The sequence below is a fragment of the Hevea brasiliensis genome, chromosome 3 (assembly GCF_030052815.1).
Source record: "Hevea brasiliensis isolate MT/VB/25A 57/8 chromosome 3, ASM3005281v1, whole genome shotgun sequence".
Taxonomy (NCBI): domain Eukaryota; kingdom Viridiplantae; phylum Streptophyta; class Magnoliopsida; order Malpighiales; family Euphorbiaceae; genus Hevea; species Hevea brasiliensis.
Window position 1 is genome coordinate 92,175,212 of NC_079495.1, and position 17,127 is coordinate 92,192,338.

General features: G+C 45.0%; 1 protein-coding gene across 5 annotated transcripts in view; it reads left to right on the forward strand.

The window, feature by feature from the left end:
* The window catches only part of LOC131178685 (primase homolog protein-like), a 51,844-nt gene that overhangs the window by 17,626 nt on the left and 17,091 nt on the right, over window positions 1-17,127 (forward strand). The window lies entirely within an intron of this gene.

The window sequence follows — 17,127 nt, forward strand, 5'->3', positions numbered from 1 at the left end:
CCTTTTCCATTGTGGTCCAAAAATACCCACGTCGCATGATTTGCTTAGCCATCATGTGTCCATTGGCGTGAGTTGCACAATTTCCCTCATGAGTTTCAAAAAGGATTCTCTTTGCCTCCTTTGCATCTACACATCTGAATAATTCGCCGTTGGAGCTCCTCTTGTATAGGGTTTCTCCACTGGGAAAGTACCCCAATGCTAATCTCCGAATCATCTTCTTTTCATTTTTGCTTGCTCCTGAGGGGAATTCTGCAGTTCTCTGATGAACCGAGGATGTCATGATACCAAGGCTTTCCATCGGGCTCTTCTTCAATCATGAAGCAATAAGCTGGCTCATCCCTTGCTTTGACCCTCAATGCTTGAGTTGTCTGCCCTTCTTCCATTTGAGTCATAACGGCCAGAGTAGCTAAAGCATCAGCAAATTGATTCTTGTCTCTGCTAAGATGAGTGAAAGAGATTTCTTCGAATTCTTTAATCAGCTCCAGTAAGTACTTCTGATATGGGATCAACTTGGGATCCTTAGTTTGCCATTCTCCCTTGACTTGATAGATTATCAGAGCCGAGTCTCCGTACACCTCCAACTTTCTGATTTTCATTTCGATAGCAGCTTGTAGACCCATCACACAAGCTTCATACTCTGCGACATTGTTGGTACAGTCAAACCTCAACTTGACAGCTATTGGGAAGTGCTTCCCATCAGGGGATATTAATACTGCTCCAATTCCATTACCTGACAAATTGACAGCTCCGTCGAAATACATTTCCCATACATCGGCAGGCCCCTCTTCTTCGTAGTCTACTTCATTAATATGCTCGTCAGGGAACTCAAAATCCAGAGCTTCATAATCCTGGATAGGATTTTCCCCTAGGAGGTCAGCGATCACGCTACCTTTCACCGCTTTTCGGGTCATGTAGACTATGTCATATTGGGAGAGTATAACCTGCCACTTGGCTATCCTCCCTGGCACGAATGGGCTCTCGAATACATATTTGATAGGATCCATCCTGGAGATGAGCCATGTCTTGTGATTCAACATGTAGTGCTTGAGGCGATTTGCCGTCCAGGCTAACGCGCAGCAAGCCTTTTCTAAGAAAGAATACCTTGACTCACAATCATTGAACTTTTTGCTCAGGTAATAAATGGCCCTCTCTTTTCGGCCAGTATCATCATGCTGTCCCAAAACACATCCCATAGAGTTCTGTTTGGGTGCCATATCTGAGGATCGAGTGCACTGCCACAGGCGGGACCAATACTGGTGGGTTTGACAAATACTGTTTGATTGTCTCGAAAGCCTTTTGACAATCCGAATCCCATTGGGTAGGGTTGTTCTTCCGGAGCAGTCTGAAAATAGGCTCGGCTTTGGCAGTGAGATTAGAAATAAATCTTGAAATGTAGTTCAACTTTCCCGAGCTGCGCACCTCCTTTACATTTTTGGGGACGGCATTTCTTGAATAGCTCGAACTTTGTCTGGATCTACTTCTATCCCTTTCTCGCTTACTATGAATCCCAACAGTTTTCCCGATCTAGCTCCGAATATGCATTTAGCAGGGTTCAGCTTCAACTGGTATTTCCTGAGCCTTTCGAATACCCTCCTCATCACTTGAACGTGACTCTCTTCTCCCCTGGATTTAATGATCATATCATCCACATATACCTCCACTTCTTTATGCATCATATCATGGAATAATGTGACCATTGCGCGTTGGTAAGTAGCCCCGGCATTCTTCAACCCGAAGGGCATGACCCGATAGCAAAATACCCCCCATTGAGTGATGAAAGCAGTTTTATCCTTGTCTTCCTCGTCCATTGGGATCTGATTATACCCTGATGCCCCATCAATACACGAACACCTACCCAATCCCGCAGCATTGTCAACTAGCACATCAATGTGGGGGAGAGGGAAATCGTCTTTTAAGCTAACTTTATTAAGATCCCGGTAGTCAACGCACACCCTGACTCTCCCGTCCTTCTTCATTACCGGGACGACGTTAGCCACCCATTGGGGATATTTGACCACTTCCAGGAACCCAGCGTCATACTGTTTCTTGACTTCATCCCGAACCTTAAGCAGTGTGTCGGGATTCATTCTTCTTAGTTTACGCTTTCACAGGAATCGTTCACGGATTAAGTGAATCTTGTGCGTCACTATCTGAGGGTCCAAACCCGTCATATCATCGTAGCTCCAAGAGAACACGTCGAGGAATTCTTTAAGCAGACTGATCATATCTCCCAATTCTTCACTCTCCACTACCTTAAGTTCCCTTTTTTCTTCTTCCGTGCCTAGGTTTATGGTGCGCGTTTCATCTCCACAAGGCACGAGGGAGGGTTCATCTTTTTCATTGCTTTCTTCTGTAAGGTCTTCCTCAGAATCACTTGAAGTAATGGCAGTTATGGGGATTTCAAAATTAACCAGAGGAATTTCTGAGTCTATTGGATTATTAGGTGTTAATTGATGAATGGTCCTGAATGAATAAAGAATAGAACATGTTATAAGGATGGAATTAAAAAGGAAAGGAAGAGAGTGTTGGATTTAAAATGCGCTATCAATTCATTAATATTAATGCCATAAGAAAAGGTCCATTTACAGTATTACACTTGTCACCATGGACAAAATGATCAAGTGTAGATAACCAAAGGTACTTTACTCGAGATTGAGTACAGGGACGTCCTCTGTTGTCCAGTTGTTAAGCTCCTGCTCCTCAGCCATTGGCGAAACTAGGGCCTCATACAAGGAATCCAGTTGGATGACATCTATGGATGGATCACCGGGTGATTCTTCTGTACTTGCCGGATGTTGAATGATCGGTTTAGTGAAGATCTCCGTAATTCTCGGGACTATTTTCATCTTTCCCATCCCCTGGTCGAACCTCTGATCCCGAAGTATTTTCCTCATCCAGAACCGCCCATCCACGAGGGCATCCTCCTCATATCCCAAACCACAACGGCCTATCTTCTGAATAGCCGGTATAGGCACGACGATTCCTTGCAATGCGGTGCCCAAGCCTTTGCCCTCTTGATACCCATTCCTTGACATTACTTTGGCCACCATAGCCATAGCCCCCTCATTTCCGGTGTCTTGCAACTCAAGGGCCTGGAAAGAACTCTCCAACGATTCTTCGGCCGCTTCCACATAAGGAAGTGATTGCGGCTTGGTGACCAGTATGGCCTCTTCGCCCCTCACCGTGGTGATTCTGCCGTCCTTAATATATTTGATCTTTTGGTGCAAAGTTGAAGGAACGGCGTTCGCAGAATGGATCCATGGCCTCCCCAACAACATAGTGTAAGCCGGCTCAATGTTCATCACCTGGAACGTGACGTTGAAAGTACATGCACCGACTTGGATTGGCAAGTCAATGTCTCCCAGTACTTCCCTCCTTGTACCGTCAAAGGCTCTTACTATCATCGCGCTCTGACGTATATGCGATTGGTCGACCGGTAGCCTGGCTAAGGTTGCGCTAGGCAGTACATTAAGGGCTGATCCGTTGTCGATGAGAACTTTGGCCACTATACAACCCTTGCATTTCACAGTTACATGCAGAGCTTTATTGTGCCCTAAGCCTGCGGGGTCTACCTCCTCTTCAGAAAAAGCTACAAAGCTGGATGCCTGGATTTGTTCTACTATCTTCTCAAAGCGCCGGAGTAATGTGGGGTTTACAAAGGCTCGATCGAGATTCTCTGCAAGGCTTGTCGGTGCACTTCCGAGCTCGGGATCGGTGATACAGTGAAATCCGGCGAGTGTTTTTCTCATTGCTCCACCACATCATACTCGCTCTGTTTCATTATTTGGAGCAAGATTCTTCCTCTTCTTTATGTTCGTGAGTCTACTCTCCTGCTTTCTCAACCTCCTCTTACGTATTTACGGATGACTCTCCCATTTTTACTTTCCCTTTCCTCTTTTCTCTTTCTTCGTTCCCGTAACACCTCCCACTTCGAGTTATAAACTCGACTTCTTGCTCAGGTGGAGAAGACTTTGTTGCGATAACGGGCCGAGAACTGGTTTGGGGAGTAATGTTGCTAGCAGGTCCAGCATAAGTCATCCTGAAGTGCTCGTGAGGAGCGAAACATGGTTTTGGTGGTGCCGGAGGTGATGTATTGCTTGACGCTCCCTGGGTGAAAACTTGGAAGTTATAGTTCCAAGGGACAGCGTGAGTATTGGTGATGGGGAGCTGGGGTGGAGTTTGGATAACCGTTACTGGCGGTGAGGCTACCGGGGGTGAGAAGGTGATTCTGGGCTTGGAGGTAGAAGCAGTTTGGCTGAATCTAGTGGTGTTTACTCCTTCTTCTGTCCTTGACTTCATCTGGCATCTCAGAACCTTGAGAGACAATAAGTTCCGGACCTCTTGCCTAAACCCCTCACAATCTCGCAGCTCATGGTCAGCCGCCCCTCCATGGTAAGGACACCCCGCACTCCCTTCGAATTTCGCTACCTAAGGGCAAAGGTAGCCTTCCCTCGTTGCTACAGCAAAAATCTCCTCAAAGTATGGAACCAGCTTATCCACTTCTGGTGTTGATCCTTCTCCCTTAGATTCTATCATATTTACACCACTGCCCGTATTATGGTTAGGCAGTGGATTTGAGGTAACATTGGGGAGGGAACCACTTCCCTCGATCTTCAACCACCCGTTCCGGATTAAAGCGTGCACTCTCCCTCTGAGTGCCCCGCAGTTGTCGGTTGAATGCCCTTGTGCTCCTCCATGATACTCACAACGGGCAGTGGCATCATACCACCTGGGATATGGCGGCTGGATTGGGTCTAAGGGGACTGGTACGATTTGGTTTATACCGACAAGGTATCGGTATATTTCACTGAGAGGAAGGGGAAGGGGTGGATCAGGGTTCCTTGGAGGTCTCGGGTTGTTTTGTGGTGGTCTTGGTTGAGCTGGAAGAGGAGGTGGTCTTGGTTGGAAATTTGTAGGTGGGGCGTATTGTGGGCGTGGTTGTGGATAATTAGGGAAATGAGGTGGAATGTTTGCGATGGTTTGGCCATGAGAGGGAGGATATGGCCGGTAGTTATTTTGGGGAAATTGGGGGTAATTATTCTGTCGAGTGATGGAATGCACATCACTCTCCTTTTTCTTGCCAAAATTGGCGACCTTCTTCACGAGGTTCTCGGCCAACTCTGTAGTCTTCCTATTCTCAGTTAGCTTCAATTCTCTCACGGCTTGGATGATATCCGAGAAAGGTTGGAGGTATTTCCTATCATCGGGTTGAAGTAGGGAGCCTTCAATGTTTCGATGAATAGGGAGCGAGTTCATTGTCGGTCACGGAGGATATACTTCGACCTTCTCCCTCCACCGTTGGGCATCTTGCTTGAAACCTTCCCGGTCTTTACATGCAGTTAGAGGTCCCTCCTTGTGGGTGCCGCATCACAATTGAATTTGTACTGCTTTAGAAAGGTATCGGCTAAATCCTTCCAGGAGTGCAGCTTGCTCCTGTCCAATTGTATGCACCATCTCAGAGCTGCTCCGGAGAGGCTCTCGTGAAAGAAGTGAATGAGAAGTCTATCGTCTTCTGTTAAGGCAGACATTTTGGCAATGTAGGTTGCCAGGTGGATGCGGGGATCTGAGTTTCCGGTGTACTTGTCGAAATCCGGAACCTTGAATTTGGGTGGTACCACCACATCTGGCACCAATCTCAGTGACGACACATCGACTGAACCATACATGTTCAGCCCCTCTATTGCTCTCAGTCTTTCTTCTAGAGCCGATAGTTTCTCGTTTTCTCTCGCCCTATGTTCTCCTTCCACCGTATGATACGCTCCTCCAACTGGGAGCTGAGGGGTGGAGTAAACTGGAGGGATCGGGATTGAAGGGTGAGGCTCGGCATTTGAGACAGCCGGGTAATAGGAAAAAGGTGGGTCATTATTTATGGTCACCGGATTGACAGTGACTGTCGGGTCCGGGATTGATGGCTGGAAAGTGAAGGAGGTTGAAGCGTAGTGAGAATCAACCGTTGTAGGAGGTGGGGGAGGTAATGGTAGGTGAGGGTCTGAAGTGGGCTTATTTTGGGACATCTCCCTCATCATCTTCATAAGTTCTGAAACCTGGTCTTTTAGTTCAGACACTTGCCCCTGTAGGTTCTGTACTTGTTCCTGGTCTTCCATTAGTCTTCTTGTTCGAGATCTTGTTAAGTACACTCGCTGGGGTCGAACCGTGTGCTTGGTCAGACTTGCGTTGTTAGAAGCAATATTGATTTCCTGTGAGGATAAAATAAATAAAAAAAAGAAAATTTTAAATAAACTTTGAATTTTGCAAAGAAACTAGAAGTCCTGGTCTGGACGAAGGATACAGTGGCATTTGAGAGCCAGGTTGGGAATCTGCAAAAAGGATAATCGCATCAACTTCATCATGGCATCGTTCGATAGTCTGACTGCGAATGACGGGATTGAATGCGCATTTATGATACTTGTCCATATAGCGCATTTCAATTTTTCACATAACCCTAGCGAGGAAGTTCCTACGGGAGTCATACTATTCATTCACAAATTTTGCTAAACAATGGTCCAAAAATCACTTCATTAACTGAGTAATTTGTACATTGTATCTTTTACATTGGCCTAGGCTCTGGAAGGTTCTTTATAATAAGATGACATTTTCTGAGATACTCATATAACCTTTCTTCTTGCTTGGCGGGGTCGAATGCTTTCAGAGCGTACTCGGATTCAGGTAATAATTCTTGTTTTCCCCGTGCTATCGTTCTTTCCAGCTGGTCCACATTTTCTCTCAGTTCTTGATAGAGAGCAGCTTGTTTTTCTTTCTCTTTCCTTTCCTTAGCACACTCTTTCAAGATATCATTGATGAGTAGTGCCTGTTCTTTTGCTTCGAGCTTCTTCTTTTTATTCTCTTGCTTATACTCTTCGATGAGTATTTCTTGGTATTTCATCTTTTCCTGAAGCTTACTATTCTGCACTTTCATTTCTTTGACCTCAGCTTGAAGAGAGTCTCTTTCCTTTTCCCACTGTACCTCTTGCTCTTCGAACCCCATCCTTTCTGCCCTTGCCTCTTCCTTGAGCTTCCTTACCCTCCTCTTAAATTTCTGCTGTTGGTTCTCCAATTGTTTCATTTGTTCTTGCAGCTGTGAGTTCTCTGTATTTGCCTTTTGTAGCGAGTCAACCAGGCGATTATCAGCTTCCTCTAATAGGGCATCTTGGCGAGGGTTGCCGTCCTTGAATTCTACAGTAGAGTGTTCTCGATCCCTGTCAGCTCTCCATTTAAGATAATCGCCCGAGGCACTTGGGCCTTTGGGTGATCTCTCCATCAGAGTGATGTTTTCCCAGGACTTGCGAGCCATTTTCAACCCTTCTTCTTCCTTGAGCTCATGGTAGAAGTGACCTTGGTGGTATTCTTTAATGTTGATCACAGACTGTGTTGAGCCGAACTGTCTCATTACCAATGCCGGAGTGTAACTTGTGTACCCGGTTACTCCGATCAGGGACACCGACTGAATACCCCCTGTACCGATCAAAACGGGTTGGCTTGACGTCCACAGCTTCCTCCAACAGTAATCATGGCTATTGAAACTCAAAATCCGTTCCCACCACTGTTTTTCATTCTTCGGGCTGATCACTAACTGGATCATCTTCTCAATGGGAGACTGGTCAAGGTACCAAGTCAATCCTTTTGTCTCCACGGGACTCATGTGACTGATAGTCCAGAGGTATAACAACTGAGAGCAACACTTAATGGACCCTTTCCCCTGTTGTCTGCAGTAAGTTAGGGTTAACAAGGTTTCTGCAAGAATTGCTGGTATTGGATTGATCCCCTGCCTTTCTACTGTCCAAAATACCTCCACTGTGCTGCAAGTGATGATCCCCAATGGCCCCGAGAACAGAATCAGACCATAGATTCCCAAGGCAAGAGCTACTGAAGCCCGGTCCCACTGTTTCTCTTGGAGGCATTGATCTAAACATTTCTGGAGATATGTCCAATACCAACCATGTGTTTTTCCCTTGGCAGTCTCTTTGGACTTTACTTCTTCTGGGGGAAAACCCAACATATGTGCCAACCGTTTCCAGGTCTGCCTATGCTCGAGGTGTAGATAGATCCGGTTCTGCAATGAGTAAGGAATCCCCAGCAATGCCTGATATTCTTCCATAGTGGGAACCGTATCGATGTCATTGAAAGAGAATATCCCGTACTTAGGATTCCAAACCGACAACATGGCTTTTAACGCCGGGATTTGGACCTTGACTCGCATTAAGGTTGCAATCCTTCCGTACTTCTCTTCAAATCGTACCTTGACCTGATCGGGAAGCGATCTCCATCCATTAGACAGACCCTCAAGGTTGTTTATTCTGACCTCTATTTTATTCAGATCTAGTGAAGGTAGTGAGCTAGCAGGTGCCTCGGAAGCATCATTTTGCGAGGGTACCGGACTATGGGCTGATTCGGACCAAAGTTTAGCATCCTGAACCTTTTCTGCCGACTGACTCGAGGATGCCATGGTAAAAATGGTGCCTATCCTTTTACAGACTCTCGGTTTGGTAACGCCTGCGGGAAAATTTGTTAGCAAGATAAATTCGGGTAATTTTGAATCATACTGTTGACAGGGTGACACGTACACATTTATCAAAGTAGGAAAATGTGTAGGTGTTTCAGTAGGATTCAAGATTACCCTCACAAAATGAACGAAAGGAAGTCAAAGTAGAGCAAGGTAAGAGTAAACATGTCCCTTTTTGTCCTATAATAGGGAGACTCCTGATACCGGATAAGCGCTATCTATTTGGGTTAGTTCTATCTTATAAGGTAGCTTACTACGGCTTTCGGCTATCGTGATAGTTTAGCTCAGGATCTAATTTTCTAATAGCCACAGGTTCCCAAATTGCCCCTACTGTAAACAGTAGAGCCCCATTCTACCCCCATGATATTGTCGGGAAAATTCCACGGATATCACGGCAAATAGAACGAGTTTCAATTTGAGCAGAAGCCTTCACGGATACTAACGGGGTAAAACCCACGGGCACCGCTACATGACCCCCTCCTACTTTTCTGAAAGTGTAAGAAAGCCCGGGTTAGGACCATAGTGTGTGAGGACATTGCGTGAGTGTTCAGTGTGTGAAGGGACACCTTTACCTCTTCCCAATTCAGGGGGATTTTATTTTTCCATTTTTTTTCCTTTTTTTCTTTTTGAAATGAAGAGCACTGTAAGAGATAGAACAGGCAAAACAAAATAATTAGCAGCAATAATAATTAACATATAAGACATCGCCGAGTGAGCCCATCTAACTATAATTTGATCGGACAAAAATTAAATCTAATTTTGGACCACTAGACCGGGGTTAAGTCATTCGTCCCCAGTGGAGTCGCCAAGCTGTTGCAACGGGATTTTGCGGTCGCCTGGACGATCACTCACCGAAGTGGGTAAGAGTGAGGAGTCGCCACCTTAGTTTTGAGGGGAACTAAAGAAAACCATTTGAGGAAAATAAATTAAAAATGGAACCACTTCAAGACAGAGATTCTAGGTTCGGGGTCCGTAAACGGGTGGGGAAGGTGTTAGGCACCCCACCTCGTCCCTTAACAAGGGTAAATAGATTTAATTTCGCGTCCTTTATAAATTAATTAGATGGGCTTGAACGGGAATGTTAATCCTTTCGGTGAAAGGAACATTTGATTTTTCACTAATTAGGATTACCCAGATACATAGGTAAATGAGACGACCTTAGTGAACGAGTATGAGGATTCGGATAAGAACTCTCCTCCGACCTCTTTTAAGTTATTTATTAAAATTTTGGGGAGAGATCGGATAAGAACTCTCCTCCGATCTCTTTTAGACGTTTATTAAAATTTGGGGTTGAGACCGGATAAGAACTCTCCTCCGATCTTTATATAATAGTTATTTATATTTCGAGTTGGGACCGGATAAGAACCCTCCTCCGATCCCTATTTAATAGTTATTAAAATTTCAAGTTGGGACCGGATAAGAACTCTCCTCCGATCCTTATTTAATAGTTATTAAAATTTCGAGTTGGGACCGGATAAGAACTCTCCTCCGATCCCTATTAAGTTAACAAAATTTTGAATTGAGACCGGATAAGAACTCTCCTCCGATCTCTATTTAATAGTTATTAAAATTTCGAGTTGGGACCGGATAAGAACTCTCCTCCGATCCCTATTTAATAGTTAGTAAAATTTTGAGTTGAGACCGGATAAGAACTCTCCTCCGATCTCCTTTAGACATTTATTAAAATTTTGAGTTGAGACCGGATAAGAACTCTCCTCCGATCTCTTTTAAATTAACAGGAGCCTGAAAGGGACTTTTCCGATCTCCCGAATTTTGGTGTCCTAAGAACCTAAAGCTAAAGATCCTGGCATTCAAAGATGTTAGGGATAAGGCTTCTCGATACCTTTTGGCTAGATGGGGAAAACTAGACTTGATTTACCGACCTTCCAGATATTCATTTTGCCAATATCTATTAATGACCGATCTACTCTGTTTCGTTTACTTTGGTTTTATTCCACTTTATGACATCTTTGTCGAATTGCTGTTTACGTCAACCTAATAGTTCGGCTATCTTCCTGACGTGTTATTCATGTCCTCTCTTTTAAAGGAGACCTCTAAGTTGCAGTTACCTACGTTTACTCCACCATTTACGTGCTACTAAGAGTTAGAAAACTTGCATTCAGAAATGACGAAGATTAATAAGATGAACTGATCACTAAAAAGAGGATTTGAGAGTGACTTTCTTTGGGGATTGCTTGTGCAGAAATGATCTTAAAGAAGATCGCAAATATAAAAAGAACAAGGAAAATGCGGAGAATAAACGTAGACACTTAATAAAACAGTAGCATGAACTCTTACAATAACATTTTTGGGGTTTTCTTGTGCAAAATAATCTTGAAGAAAGTTGCAGATGTGTGAAGAACAAAGGAAGTGCGGAAAATAAACGTAAACAGCAGTAGGAGCTCTTATCTGTGAGGAGCCGGATCTACTAAAATAGTTACGGGGTGGCAAACTGAGATAAGACAGTGGGTGATTAACTTTGAGCGATGTTCGTCGGGAAGTGAAGGGAGCTTAGCTAAAATATAATCAGATTAAGATAAAAGAAGCGAGTGATATGAAGTTGAGCTTGGGCAAGGAAAGCAGAGATGATAAAAGGCGAGAGTATGACCGGATAATGAACAAGCTGGAAATGTAGAGTTCGGTATTCGAATCTCTTCAAGAAAACACTTGAAAACTAGTTTCAAAAGTCTTTTTAATCGACACTTCTAAGTAGCGAGTAACAAACTAAATGAACTTTGAGTTCCTCTGCTATAATATGACCTCTTGTCTATTTTTTCTCCGTCCTTTGAAGCAGTTTTTATGCGGTATTTATAGGGATCGGGTGCTCTTCGTGAAGGGTCGGGATTTATTTTGAGGAGATGGAGGTCAAGATTTGAAGGACATGATCGGAGGTTCAGGAATTAAAGAGAATCGAATGAATGGTTGAGATCACTCTTCATAATATTTGTCCTTTTCTTCTTTCCATCCGACGGTCCAAATTTCCTTGTCCGAACGATCGAGGCCAAGAGCGAAAAGCCAGGTATTGTCGTCTTCTCTCTTGATCTAAGGGTTCGGGTTTGTCCTTACAAGTGGGATCAACGGTGGAGATTGGAATGTACTGGGTGTCATGACATACCACAGCACTGTCAGCATTGCGGGCGATTCTTAGGCGTGCGGTGGAGATTTCGTCTGCGACGCCTTAACTACCTCGGCTCTGATTCTGACGACGGTTATTGGGATTTGTCTTATTCTTTTTGCCTACCGATCCCTCCTCTTTCTGATCTCTTTCACATGTTCTTTCCGACCTTTCATGCTGGTCTCCCACCTTAGATCTACTATTCGATCTTTTCCCTTCTTGGTCCGGCTGGTCAAAGCATTAATTGTCCCTCGATTCCCGGCGTTAAGCCGTTTTACCTAGCAATAAATGCTCGTTTTCCCCTATATATACCCACGACAACGAGACATTTCCTTCATCGATTCTCCTCTCTTCCTTCTCACTTGTTTTAAGCTGTTCGTGATAATTCCGGCTAAGGCTGTGGCTTTTGATCTCTTTCCGATGGACTTTTTTACTCACCGACTGAAAATTTACGATCCCGGTGATCGAATAACCTTGTCTGATGACAGTGAGAGAACTGGATCAATTGACCGATCTGGATTGCGGACCTTGATCGTGCCTGTCTCGAGTCGCTCATCTGAGTTTATTCGGCTTCTTACCACATTGGGTGTTCGGCGTCTTTCCTTCACATTGGGTGTTCCGACAGCGGGTCGGTTTCGAGTGGTAACATCGGTGACGATGTCTCTCATCTTCATGGGAGTCATAGTCACCCATCTGAGCTGTACATCTATCCGATGTCAATAGCCGGTCTCCTGATCAAACACCTCTTTTGATTCGGCCACGAGATTAGGCTTTGACATAGGTCCTTTAGATAGGATGTTCCGCCGGTCTCTAGAGATCGCCCAAATGATGTAATCCTTCAATGTAATCAGATCTCTAGAGATCGCCCAAATGATGTAATTAGACCTTTATCATAATCCGATCCCTAGAGATCGCCCAAAAGATGTAATTAGACCTTTATCATAATCCGACCCTAGAGATCGCCCAAATGATGTAATCCGAACTTTTGGAAATAAAAATCTTGTTCCTCCAATTATTATCTTATTTGATTATTTTCTTATCTCTGATATATTTGTCCGATCTGGATTCTAACAAAACGACTCTTAACTGATCTTTTATTCAAAATATTCAACTTATTATGCCGACCTCTACTTAACCGATCTCCTTGGGATGTTCGAGAGACGTGTCAGAACAGCTGGCAGCTCACGTTAACCGATGCACTGCATGGAACCTCGTGAGCATTTAATGCTCGGACTAGTATAAATAGGGGTAAGGGGTTAGCCAGTTCTCTCATTCCGTTTTCAGCTTCTTTGCTCTCAACTTCGAAGTTCTCTCATTTTCTCCAATTCTTCCGACGCCGATCAGACTCCGGTAAGGGCTTTGATCTTCTTTTAGTTTAAGTTCTTTGTTTCTTTTGAAAATGAGCGGTGCCGAAGGTCAGAGAGCGGCGAGCCCTCCTTCCATTCAGTTCTCATGGTCTTCCGATGAAGAAGAGGTAGTCGGGCCAAGCACGCAACCTGAACCCCCTAGGGTCTCTGCTCCAGGTCGGGGGCGGATCATACCATCGAGACATGTTCGTTCCTCAGGGAGGGAGACTCTCCCCATAGACGAGCTACCGTCGGTTCTTCGAGAATTCGATCTTCAATCGTTTAGTCAAGAGTATAATATTTGTCCTGATTAAATGCAGGCTAATTAGGTGCCACGGCGATCTTCGTGTCGATCACTCCTTTGAAGAGAATGACATGGTTATGGTGTACGAGGAACAGTTAAAGGCCGGTCTCCGGTTCCCTCTGGATGACTTCTACAAGGAGGTCCTAAAACTTCACCGAGTGTGCATTGTTCAAATTCACCCTAACTCGTGGCGGATCTTGGTAGCCTTCCGAGGTCTATGCCGAGCTAAGGGAATCAGACCTACGGCTAAGGTGTTCGCCGAGTACGCGGACTAACTCGCGAAAGGATGGCGAACATCGATTCTTTCAGTGAAGCCTCATTGCGGGCTCTTTTCGATCTGCCTCATCCCTTAAGATTTGGAAGAACCGCTTCTTCATTACGAGGAGCAAAGATCAGAAAGCTTTGAGGACTTTCCCGTGTTTGGTGGTACCAGGGGCCCTTGCTTCCGAAGCACATTACCCTGAGTCAAGAGGAAAGCTTAATAGTGATGGATCTGAAGAGTCAGGCCGCCACTCTAAAATATTCCTGTCCAAATGCGGTGACTGCCGAACTGCACCATTGGACCATGCAGCTGATCACCGGCCAAGATCGCGAACTTCCGCTCTCTGACCTCGGCATTGGTATTTTCTATATCTCAGTTCTCAGGACCTTAGTGATCTCACTAACCTCTTTTCCGTGCAGGTATGGCGGGTGGTGAGGGTTCTAGGAAGCGGAAGAAGGACAAAGAGATCTTCCGGAAAATAAAGGAGATGAAGCGTTCAGAAATGCTTCAAACACCTGGTCGTGAACCCGGGGAAGTACAAGGAGACCAGCCTCCACCTTCGGATCTGCCGACCACTGAAGCTGTCTGATCTCCTCCTAGATCGGAAGAGCAGCCTCCGACTCTTTCAGTTGTTCCAAGCACGGAAAGGGGGCCTTCTCAATCTTCTGGGAGGACCTCTTCTCGTGGCGCCCAAAAGTTAATGGAGTCTCTGAAGAATAACCGGACTGTTCGGGAGAACCCCGGTTTTGCCCAAGTCTTGGGGTCTTCCATCTTTCTTCGGGAGGATCGGGACAGGCTATCCTCGAGCAGCCTTGATGATATCTTGACTCACTCCATGAGTGCAGATGTGGAGTGCAGTGAATCAGACTATGGTTTGGGAAAAGGTCCAGCGTCTGGGTAAGGAGATCGGGAAGAAAAATCAGGAATTGGCTTCCCTCCGATCCCAACTCTCATCCGCTCGGAATTATATATCTCAAGTTGAGGGACGGGCGAAGTACCATGAAGACAAGCTGGCCGAACAGTCTCGTGTCCTGGCTGAAAGGGATCGGGCTCTCGGAGAAGTCCAGGCGCTTCAGGCTAACGAAGCTGCTCAGGTCGCCCAACTCATCGAGGAGCTTAAGGAGAAAGACGAGGAGCTTAAGGCGAAGGATGAGGAGCTTAAGGAGAAAGACGAAGAGATGGTGACAGGGATAGCCGGAGCCTATGTGAATGCTCACAAGGACCTCTTGGCCGAACTCCAGAAGCGCTACCCTGAGGAGGACTTCTCCTGGATGGCCGACCTGGCTCCTGAGGGCGACGATGAGGACAGTGAGGAGGAAGCCGAGGGTGAGAGAGAGAGTGAACAGAATGTAAATCAGGCTGGGAGTGATCCCCCAGCCGAATAACTTGTACGAATTATGACATGAAATAGAATGCCTCTTTGTTCAATGAATGGTTGTGATCGGAAAATTTTAAACCATTGTTTGTCTGAGTATTCGATTGTATGAGCACAGCAAAACAAAAACTAAATGCAATTATTAATCTAAGTATAAGAGATCGGAAAGCACAATAAGCGTGAGATCGGTAGGGGAGAAATGTTGAACGGGACTTGATTAAAATTGAAAATTTAACTTGAACACTTAAGATCGGAACCCTCGTTAGACCGAACCAAAACCTTAGCTCTTAATCTTCCGAAAAGGAGATCGGCAATAAAACTAGTAAGAAAAGATCTAATGCCAGTTCATTTCATTTATCAACAGAGATCAGGAATATACTCGACGGGTCCGGAAATTCGACAGCGGGTTTGAGAGATCGGTAAAATGATTTGAGAGACCGGCGAGGCTTTTACTAATGTGAGAACTTAGCTATTGATTCAATTCCTCGTGAGGAGAGATCGGAATAGTGACTACCTATCAAAGAAGGATCGGAAATGTAATTAGCTGTCCAGCGGAGACTTAGTACCAGGGATCGGCTTCAAAGTTTTATTGATTTTGGGGATCGGCCAAAATATGGTGTCGACAAGTATCAATCAACAATGTTAAAGAGTGATTGCCATTGATTCCTTGAATTTGCATGGTCCGTTCCCCTACCGTTTCTTTGTCGATGGCATATAGCGAGACTTCGGGATTAGATTCTTCTTCGAGTTCTCTTTCTTCCTTGTCCCCCTGTACGGATTCTTCAACACCATCAAACTAGAACAGCCGTTTGCATTGGTGGCTCCTGATATAGACTTCATCGCAATTAAAGCATAGTCCTCTTGCTCAGCGATCCTCCATCTCCGCTCTGGTGAGTCGTTTGAAGGTTTTTTGAGTTGGAGAATTGGCTGAATTGCTTGGCGTTGGCTTTGATGATGTTCTTTTTGGGCCTCCTCTCCTCTCAAAGAGTCAGGCTAGGCTCATTGCACTAGTTAAATCCCGAGGCCTGTGTAACTCCACCTCCACTGCGATATACTCCTGCAATCCGCTAACAAAAATTTCAACTTCTTGGTCGGTGGTGAGAGGTCCGGCTCTAGCTGCTAATTGCTCAAATTGGTGTTGATAGTCCTCTACTGCACCCAATTGACATAGTTTGGACAACTCCCCCAATTTATTACTTTGGATAGATGGCCCAAATCGGAGGTGGCAATGCCGTTTAAATTCTTCCCAAGTAATCCCAGGGCGATCTCTATCTAGTTTAAGAAACCAGACTTGTGCATCCCCATCAAGATGATAGGAGGCGATCTCCACCTTCTCCTCCTCTGGAATTCGTTGGTGTCGAAAATAATGGTCACAACGGCTCGGCCAAGCAAGCGGATCATTTTGTCCATCATAAATAGGAAATTCAAGTCTGCCATATCTGGGAGCCTGCATCCTAGCTTCAACTGGGTTAGGATCATGGCCGGGTTCTCATTGCCTGCGGTTAACACTTCCTGTCTCGCCTTGCTGCCCCTCCACTCGCGTGGCAGCCAAGTCCCTCGAGAGCTCTTCAATGCGGGCAGAAAGTTGTTCTCGCTCTACTCGATCTCTTTGACAATCCTCTTGGTACATTTTCATGAAGGTTTCAAGTTGCTTTTGGATACTATTAGATGAATCGCCCATAACTTCCGGCTCTGATACCAATTTGTTATGGTCCCAAATCTGTGATCGAGTTACAGGACGATTAATGGTAAATTCAGCTTGTGGAGTGTGTAACGGGCAATGTTTTTTAGACTTTCTCCCTTGAGAACCTATGGTGTATTGTTTAAAAAAAGGGCTCGTTAAATGAGAGAACCCTTCGATCTCTTAACACAATAAATTGAAGATTGAAATTCTGATTCTTTATTCCATTCCCAGTTCAACTTAAATAAACAAAGAGAAAGAACAAAGAGATAACTGCTGCCTACAAAGTAGGAACCACTACTGATTACATGCAAAATGGATAACCAGAAAAATAGGAACAAAATAAGAAAATAACTGAAATCAAATCTGCACACAGCTGCACTGCTTGACCACTTAAGCTCCCTTCCTTTAAGCCATGTCTCCGATACATAATCCCCTTAGCAAACTTGTCACTGCAGGGCAGCATCTGCACTTCTCTGCTTCTGCTCATGACAGAGACACTAAGTAGAGTACATTATATGTTGGTGAATGACAAGTTCCATAT